This window comes from Cervus elaphus, chromosome 28, assembly GCF_910594005.1.
Source record: "Cervus elaphus chromosome 28, mCerEla1.1, whole genome shotgun sequence".
Taxonomy (NCBI): domain Eukaryota; kingdom Metazoa; phylum Chordata; class Mammalia; order Artiodactyla; family Cervidae; genus Cervus; species Cervus elaphus.
The window spans coordinates 47,402,911-47,413,166 of NC_057842.1; positions in this window are offsets into that span (position 1 = coordinate 47,402,911).

The window sequence follows — 10,256 nt, forward strand, 5'->3', positions numbered from 1 at the left end:
ATGTCTTAACTTATTGCTGTAAAGTGATTTTTGCCGCTTCTCTGAGCACAATCTGACCTCTCCATTTCTCAGCTATTATCACCTTATCTATCTATGCCTTCTGCTTTGTCTACTTCTGAAAATTCGACCTGTACCTAGGTCTCCAAAGAATGTAATGATACTACAGTGCCATATATGACTAATTACTAAAAATACTAGGGAACTTATCTTTGCAAATATATAAAAATTTAGGCTTCTGTTTAATAATAAAACCAGAGAGCTCCAAATTATAGCAATTTAGAGTGTCAAATTTGGCCCAATGAGCTCAGAAGGTATAATAAAGATATCATACCAATTTCTGCAAATTGCACAGTTTTTATCTGTTAACACTTTCCCAGCATGAAACCACCCCCTTGTGAGGACTATTAAGTCACTTAAGTTGTTCAGACTGGAATGATTTAATATTACTGCTGTTTGCCGTTTAGATAATAGTAACAATAATAGCATGTAGATTTAGCTATATTGAAGATCAGTAACAAAAAAAGCTAGGAACACAGAGGCCTGCAACCAAATGACACTTTTTCTGCAAAATAAATGTGGGTTAATGATGAAACCTATTTTCTTTCCCCACCCTAAATTGCTTAAACATACAAAGTAACCCCAAATAGCAAAATGTGAGCATTGAATTGGAATGTCCTTTATAACACATCCCTTCTTACTTGGCTGACCTAATTTTAATTTTGTTTTCAATCCATGTATCACTCACCAGAGTTGCCACTGAAATCCTTATGCTAGAAATGTTTCTTTATGGGGCATTTCTCTGCCTTGAAACACATAGTCCACAGCACAGCTAGTAGAGAGCAGTACCCATGTTATACTTGTTTCCTTCTTTCAGATGTTTCTGGGAAGAATAATATCTAATTAACAGTCATTTTAAGTGAGTGAGACTTTATGTACAGGGTTTAGAATAACATATAAATACCATCTAGGATATACTCAAGATAATATACCTAGAAATATTTCCACAGCCTACAGTAGACATGGGCTTCCCAGGTGATGCTAGTGGTAGAAAACCCTCCTGTGTGTGTGATAAGCCTGCTGAAGAGACAGCACACACGCACACACAGTTGCTATAATAAAACAAGAAGACAGTTCTTCCTATTTATACATTAGTTCCAATCAATTCATCTGCTGTCATGAAACTAAGTTTACTTTAGTGTTTTAAGACCCAGGGCCTTAGTCTGTGCACCTTAATTCCTAGAAGACCCTGGTAGTCTTGGTCAAAGGAAGCACATTACTTTGACTCTCAAGGTTTTGGAAATGTCTTTAAGATCTGCTGCCATCCCTCTGCAGCTAATAAGCACACAGGTAAGACCAGGGAAGCTGTGGTTCTATGAATCTTGTAGCTGAATGTCATGAGTCTGTATTGTTTTACTGGCTGGACTTTATTCAGAGGTGAGAAAAATCTATTTAAAATAACTTTCTGGTTGTTCAGACAAACCAAAGAAGGTATATTATATACTAGTATTTCTGCCTAACAGGGAAAATCAAGGGCAAATTTGGAAGGAGTCAGGGAAATAAGAGATGATAAACTGTTGAGCATAATAAGTCAATAACCCTCTGGTTGCTGGCAAGAAGAATTAAAGGGAAGAAGGTAGGGGCAGGGAGCACTGAAAAAAATGGCAGAACCATAAATGAGCTGGGGCAGGTGGATGGTGGGATGCCCAGTGAAGTTTAAGTACATGTTTCTTCACTACAGACAGGTCTTTTCTGACTCTTTGCGCTCAGAATGGGGGAACATCTGTACCCCAGCTGTTGTTCCCATGACACAATACAATTAGTCCAACTTAGCTCTGTGTTACCTCTGGCCAGTCAGCTATGGCTAAGATACAGGGTAAAGTAAAATTAAAAAAAAAATTGTCATTGACCTTCTGTGATTTGGTGTGACTATATGCCTGGAGATATTTCTGCCCCAATTCTACTCTTAGGATAGTGACTAGCACATAGAAATAATAAGCCTTTTCTTTCCAATAATTTCCTTCATCTTGGAAATGCATGTCACTTAAGAGACAAGAATGAAACTAATAGTCATTATAACATTCTTCCTGTAGCTTTTAGTTTAACCTATTAAGCATGTAGTATACTTGTAATCTTCAAGGTCTCTGGGTCTAAAAGATATGAAGCTGTGAGTGTTTCCTTCAAGAACTGGTTTGAAACAAGCTCATGGATAACTAAATAAATAGATGCAATGGCAAAAACTATAGGGAAAAATATGTTACTGTAGTTCAGTAGAGGAAAAATAGTCATACCTATTTTATATCAATCAGAAGGCTTCATGGATGTTGTGCCATTTGAATGGAACCATGAAATAAGGTTTAGATGAAAATTAACAAAAAATAAAAGCAAGAATTGAAAGATAGTGAACATTCGAGATAGAAGGAACTGCATGAAAAAGTATGTGGAAAAGAAAAGCTGTTGAATATGGAAATTCAGTAAATGATACAGATTGACTAGATCATTGGACATGTAAGAAAATATTTGGAAAAGATATTGGCACAAAGTTAGTTAATTAACTTGTTCAAAACTTTGGATAGCAGGTTTTGAAATCCAAATATAATAACTTTTATTTGTGTCTGCTTGCCTTTATTTTGACCTGAAAATGGTGAAAAGATGACATCTCCTGGAGGGAGGAGTTGCAGGTATGTCAGAGAGAATCTCGTCTTGTTGGACTTTTTTTTTTTAGCCCAGCTGTCTGCTAATATAGTAAACAAAGATAGAAGACAATAAATGTCAGCTGCACTCGACAGACACAACACATATTATTGATCAACAGTAACCATTGACACCAGATGGCAGGGTCCCTGTAAGATGCTGTTGCCAGGAAACTTCAAATAGCTTATTTCTTCTTGGAAGGATATTCTTGTCACTTCTGCTGGAATATCACTTTATATAAATTAAATGGAACATAGCAAAAAGTTTCCTCAAAGTGCACTTTAAGAGAATACAGGGAAAAGGGAACAAGCATTTGGGTATCCAAGCAACAGCAAATGAATTCCTCCTTAGAAGGAGTTGAAGGCTGTTCCCAATCTCTTAGAGAACCTGCTAAAGTTGACTTTTCAGAGAAATGAGAGTGTCTTTCAACTCAGGTGTAGGAAAACCCTGTTTGATGAAAAATTCTTTCCAGAAGTCACAGTAACACTTAGATTTTGCTTTGATTTAAAGCAAAGTGAACATCTCAAGTTTCTTGAGAATGAAGATGGTACAAAATAGAACACAAGAAGCCATGAAAATAGTTAATGGAGCAGGACTAAGCTGAGAGCCTATTGTGATACTGGGAGAGAAAGCTCCTTTAACCTTCCCAACAAAAGTAGGCAAAAAGGACATTTCTGGTTTGAAATTGGGAATGTGAGGACAGTGTTTCTTTTCATTTTGGGAATCACCCAAAGGTATATAGGAAAGCCAGAAATGACCATGTAATCTCTTTCTCCTGAGAACAAGAAATAGATGGGACTTAGACTCTAAACTTGGAAGAAGAGTGGCTTAAAGTTGGGGTATAAATGAGGTGGAGGGAAGATCCAGAGAGAGGAGGCCTGCACTGCAGAGCTCGGAGTCCTAAGGCATCTGCCTCAAGTACAAAACCATCATCTCTTTACAGCAAGAGTCTAGAGAGACCAGAAGCTCCTTCCTAAGTAAATAAACCTCCTGAAACAATCTAGTCCAGAAAAAATTGCTTTAAAATATGAGTAATACCCAAAGAGCAAGGGAAATTGGTACTATGTCTAGATAATGATGCCATAAGGCAAAGGAGCAAAGTAATGGGAAAACAAAAATAGCAAAGCATCATAATAATATTGTTGCCATAAACTAAATGATGACAAGCATCCCTGATGGCTCAGATGGTAAAGAATCCACCTGCAATGCAGGACACCCTGGTTGGATTCCTGGGTTGAGAAGATCCCCTAGAGAAGGGAATGGCTACCCACTCCAGTATTCTTGCCTGGAGAATTCCACGGACAGAGGAGCCTGGAAGGCTACAGTCCATGTGGTCACAAACAGTTGGACATGACTGAGTTACTTATCTATCTATTTATAAATGATGGTTGTTGATAATTCTGAGCAAACATATTGTGATGAATTTTAAGGAATAGTTTTGAAACAGTTTTCAATGTAAAATATGAAGAGGAAATAAGAGCTCAGGGAAGACATGGTGAACAAGGGAAGATGGAATATGGAGCTTTTAGGAAACAAATGAAAGAAAAATAAATTACAGAAATTAAAATTATAGCAATGAAGAAAAGTCACAGCTAAAATCATATTGATTTTCATGGAGGATACTATTAAGGAGAGCAAGTGCTAGAGAGAATTTTGAATGTGGATTTTAGGCCAAAGGGGTGAATAGAACCCACAATGATGACTCTAACAAGAGAACTAAGATAATGGAACAAACTCCTGTTCAAACATAATTGTAGAACATCTTTAAGAGATTAAAATTAAACATGCAGAACTGGAGAGTTATTCTAAAGTTACAAATATAAATGAGAAATTTGTTTTTAAAAAGTGATACTAGTTGAATAAGGAAAAGATGCATATGAGCTAAACTATAATATAGCATAGCAATAAAAATCAACTGAAAGTGATAAAGAAGGATAGTAGCTGATGATTATGTAGACCTGTACTGACCAGTACAGTAGCCATAGTCATATGTGGCCAAAAGAGCAAGTTGCCTAATAAAGGAAATATATCAGTCTGGCCTCAAACTTCCTGCTGAAAAACTGAACATTGAAGATTAATTGTCTGTAGAATGTTAGGGGAGAGGGAATGTATGACCCAGGAATTTTAACAAGCCAAATGGTAGTTAAAGTATAATCAGCAAGATTTTAAAATAAAAAAAGTTGGAGAATATTACTCCCAGTTTTAAAATCTAGTTAAGTGCATATGAATGTGTTTTCTTTCAGCTGCTTCAGTCACCCTCAGTGGCTGGGGATCTGTATTTTTTTCTTATATGGCTATTCTGCTAGTTCCTCTATTAACTCTACTTCAAGTCCCTGAATTGTTTTATTTTCAAATATGTTTGCCGTCCTCTTAAAAACCAATTTGCCAGCTTTCTGAGTTTGTGCATCTTAAATTTTATTAATGACATGGGCTCCACTGTAGGGCCCTATCATAATGATTGTTTCCGTGACTCTTGACTCTTATTAACTCACATTTGGCTTTAATGCCTAACTTTAGACTTTATCTGTCATTTTCTAGAATAAGCCTCCTTTAGCCTTGCTTCTGTCTTTTTCTCAATTTCACCTATTATTCCCTGGCTCCAAAAGATGATTATTTCCTAATATAGCCCATTCCAGGTATATTAGCAAGTCTAAAACTTGCTTCATCTGGTTACCAACACAGTATCAGAGAGTAACATTATAAATGTGTTTGAATGAAGATGATCATGACTACTGTGAAGCTCTATCTCCATAAGTGACTTGTCTCTATTGGAATTGTTTACAAAGACAGCATTAACATTAGCATTATTATAGCCAGGTCAGTGTCTGAATAATTGACAGTTTCCCATAGATGTAACATTAAATCATTGCATACAAGTGTCAGGATCACCAAAGGATAATTTATGTGCATTTGTGAATATACATTTTTTAATATTTGAAGTTATTTTTATGGGCACATTTCAAAGGTGATTGAACCCACAAATTTATCTGCCTGGAAAGGGGTCATAGCATTGATGCCATTGTTTTGACATATGATTAGAATGTGAGTGAGAGTATGACATAGGATATTAAGCTGTGACTAAATGAACAAGAGTAATAGGGCTATAATCTGAGCAATGAAACCGGATGTGGGTGAGGCAGTACTATCAAGTTTTTTTAAGAATATAAATGAAAAATCAGTGTATATGAAAAGATGTTTAAAACCAGGTTTCAACATGGTGTAATTAAAATTATTGAAACAGAAATAATACTTAGCATACTGATGTTCAGATGAAGTTTATGAAAGAAACTTTGGATATGCTAAAGAGAAAGCAGAAGGTCAGAAGTGATGCTTTTCCTTTTCAAATTATGGATTTCTCAGGATATATGCTTAGGAGTGGGATTCCAACATCATATGGTAGCTCTTTTTTGAATTTTTTAAGGAATCTCCATAATATTCTCCATGGTTTTTGTACCAAGTTACATTCCCAAAAACAGTGTAGGAGGGTTCCCTTTCCTTCACATCCTCTCCAGCATTTATTGCTTGTAGATTTTTTGATTTGTAGACAGTTTTTCTCATTTAAAAAATTAGGCTAATACTGACTTTGATCAAGACATGGAAGAGTACATTGATAAAACAATGGGTATAAATATTGTTATAAAGTAACAATAAATAACAATCACAATAAATATTCTTAAAAATCTTTTGATAACATATAAAGATAAATCAGTTCTAGATAACGAGTGATTCACTAACCTACAAATGAGAGAAGAGAAGGAGACATTTCTGAAACAATTCATAGAAAATTTTTGACCTATCTAGAAATAGTGCAGGGTTGTCATACTCCGGTTCATTCTCACTTCGAGGGCAGAATCTTCTAAGGAATGTCACAACAGTTTTGAAGTTGTGAAGTCAGCTCAGGTGCTGATAGGACAACATCAATCCTGTACCCCTTCCCAGTGATTTTGTGGCTGGGTTCAACCACGTTTCAGGATTTGGAATGGATACTGTCATAGATGAGGCCTCAAAGTGACACTGCTGCAAACATGGCTCTTAAGTTGAGGTCTAACTCTAATAAAGTTTCCAGGCTGCTCCCTTGTCCGCATGTCTATCTAGTATCTGTTCTAATACTTGGAGCCCTATCATGCTTCCCTTTGCTTAGATCTCTAAGTCAATCAACCCTTTTTTTTCCCCCAGCAATTGAGCACTGTTTTTATTTTGCTCTCACAGTAGTTTATCAACCACTAACTAGGTTATGTAGCTAAACTTGAGATTCAGAAACCTGGAATCATGTGAAAGCATTAGAGCCGAGGAAGGATGGCAGACATACAAAGCAAATCCAAAAGCATTTTCCATGCTGGGCATCATCTGTCAGCATCATATGTAGTAATGCAGGTATTGACAGAGAACTCTGGGCTTGTCTGATGTTCCCTGGGCACAGTTTCTTAGGCTTGGGTATCCCCAGGGTTGTCTGATCAATTAGGCTTTCACAATACCAGAACCTGGCACTGGTCCACTCTATCTTGGTTTTGTTTTCTTTGAAATCAAAGCCTGAAACCAGGACTTGGTTACATGGACTTTTTTGGGGAGATGACAACAAGTAGCAAGGAGAGAGTGGGTAGAGCATGATAAGAAAAATTGGTGCATTGGAAGATAGAAGACAGAAAGAGAAGGGGATGACAGAGGATGAGATAGTTGGATGGCATCACTGACCCGATGGATATGAATTTGAGCAAGCTCTGGGAATTGGTGATAGACAGGGGAGCCTGATGTGCTGCAGTCCATGGGATTGCAAAGAGTCGGACATGACCGAGTGACTGAACTGGAACTGGATAGCACTGTTTTAGGCAAGGTAGACTTTTATTTCACCAGAACCTTGGTGAAGCAGTGAACACTTGCAAAAGATGTTTGTGTGAAAAAGTGGGAGTCTGGGGATTTCCCTGCCACTGACATACCCATTGGTTGAGGTAGTCTCACTCCCTACACAGTCTTCCTTGCATTTCCAGACTCTCCTTGATCACTTTGGAATGGTTGGTTTTCTGTCCATTACTTTGGTTGGTGCATCCTCTCCAGCCTCACAATGAGTCACAAGGAAGTTCCTGCTGTAGATAAATGGCCATATTGTAAGTGCCCAAATGTCTGAAATCAGCTCCTAGTTTTTACATTCACTCTAATCTGTCTTGACTTTTCTGTGTCCTTCATGTGAATAGAAGAAAGAGAGAATGGGTATTTTAAGTCTTTGCATTCTTATAGGTCTCTTTCTTTAAGACTTCCAAGGAAACATAAGCTGGTCTACTCTACGATCCTTAAGAGTCTACAGTTGCCGCATACCGTTCAGTTACAGCACTACTCTCCTACCACATGCTTCTTCCTCCACTGTGATCGCAGTCTTCATTACTGAGATGCTACAGCCCACACCTGGTTATTACCACTAGCAATTAGTATATTTTCTTATTTGTCTGGGGAATGATTTAGATCTAGAATTCCTTCCTGAGGGCCTGTTCTCCCAGGACATTCCAAGGACCAACTGCCTTAATTTGAGTTCTTTTGAAAGTAGAGGCTGAAATAAGGTCTTGTGCACAGGTAGCTACTTTGAGAGGAGTATCTCCAGGAAATAGTGTAAGAAAAGAGAGACAATTGAGAAAGAACAAAATATCATCTGAAAAACTAGGTAAACTGGACTAAATCATTTTACTCAGCATCTTCTGGTAGTCAATAGAAAAAGAAAGTTGGGAATAGCTGAAAGATAGCAATCAAAAAACAACACAAAGAAATGACAAAATGATTGTGAACTAGAATCAGAGAATTAGAAAGATGTTAAACAATAGGGATGTAATGAAAAGGAACAGTAGAATGAAACACACCACAAATAAAAAATCTGCAAATGTCACTTCTCAAAAAGTTCTGTTCTGTAGGGTAGGGAATTAGTGATTCAGGAGAAGGGGCATGGATCTGAGTAAGTGATTATTCTGCAGAAATGGACTTACAACCCTGCAAATTTAGTCTTTATGTGATTTGCTAAAGCTGTATTGGTTGACTTCCAACCTAGAAAGATGTAGATCTGAGCTGAAATTAATATTCTTATTTGTCTCATCCACATGGATAACTGTTTTGCTATGACGGAATCTGAATTATCAAGCCATTTTATTTTTTTGGAAATTTTTCTTCACAGTAGTGAAAACCTGCATGCATCTGTAGCAAGTGTGCATTGTTTGTATCTCTAAGTTTACTTATCCCTAGAATTTGAGTCACTGTGGTAATAGACCCATACAGGGACTGTCCTGTTGGAACAGTAATAAAAATTCCTGTCCCACCTACAGTAGCAATACTTTCACGTCTGACCAGTCATTCTTGTGTCAGCAAAGGCAGTGCACAAAATTACATGTTGCTTTTTGACAACATATAAACTAGTGGCAATTTTTGAGAGCAAATGATTCAGATCTTCTTTTTTTTCCATGTGTGGTTTAGCAAATATGCAAGTGAGATATTAGACATGTCAAAAGGAGTTTATAAACAACAACAATGTCAATCAGATTTTCCATTCTGAGAGGGGGGAAAAAGGTGCCTGAAAATATTGGGATCACTCATCCATTTACATTGCAATCCACAGACTCTGAAAAGGTCAGATGTTTGGTGCATTCAAACAACTTACTGTTAGAAGGGTAACTAAAGAACATGTTTTAGAAAAAGATATGTAAGTATTCTTAAAAAAAAAAACAAAAACGCAAAACCTCAGAAATGAGGCAAGTTCAGAAAAGTTCATATACTTGCACTGAACAGTATGCACAAAACAGCCCACACATTAAGCAGCAGGCTTGACCCTCCTGTGTTCCCCTGCCCTCAGTCAAGAGGTGGGAACATAATGTATTAAAACCTAGAAATCAGTGCTAAAATGTGTCATAATCTAGTTTTATGTAAGAGAAGCTCAAAATTGGTGTCAAAATTGGTGCAGAACACACCACCAGCCCCAACCTGTGAAAAAAAGACTACACCAAAATATTGCCTCTGGATACAAGGTGGGTTTGTTTTTTTTGACAATTCATGGCTTTGCTCATGAAAAATTCAACTTACAAGGTTAAACTGTCTTTCAGACATCACACAGTAATTCTGTGTGCATGTGACGGCCTTACATACATGGAACTTAGGCTCACTGCTGTGTCTTTTCTGAAGACCCGGTAAAACAACAATGACAGAACTCAACTCCATCAGCTGCTCTGCTCTCTGAATAAACCAACCCCCGAAGGGAGTAGACTTGCAGCTGAGAATGAATGGCTGGCTCTGAAAGTAAACCTCATCATGGGGTTCTAAAAATTTATTGAGTAATTTAAGTATTATTAGAATAAGTTCATGTTCTTCCAGAGAGGTTATTTTGAAAGGGCCAATACTCATTTAAAGGGATAGTGTCTGATGGATTTCCTGAAAGAAAACCCTCAGGTCTTTCTCAAAGACCCTCTTAAAAATGTGCGTACTGGGCTTAAAGATGGTTTGAGTGAGGTGAATCTGCCTTTATCTAACTTCTGCATCTCTAACTTTTATCAAGTATCTCTCGTGTTGCTTGTACATTTTCATCTGAATTCCCTGATCAG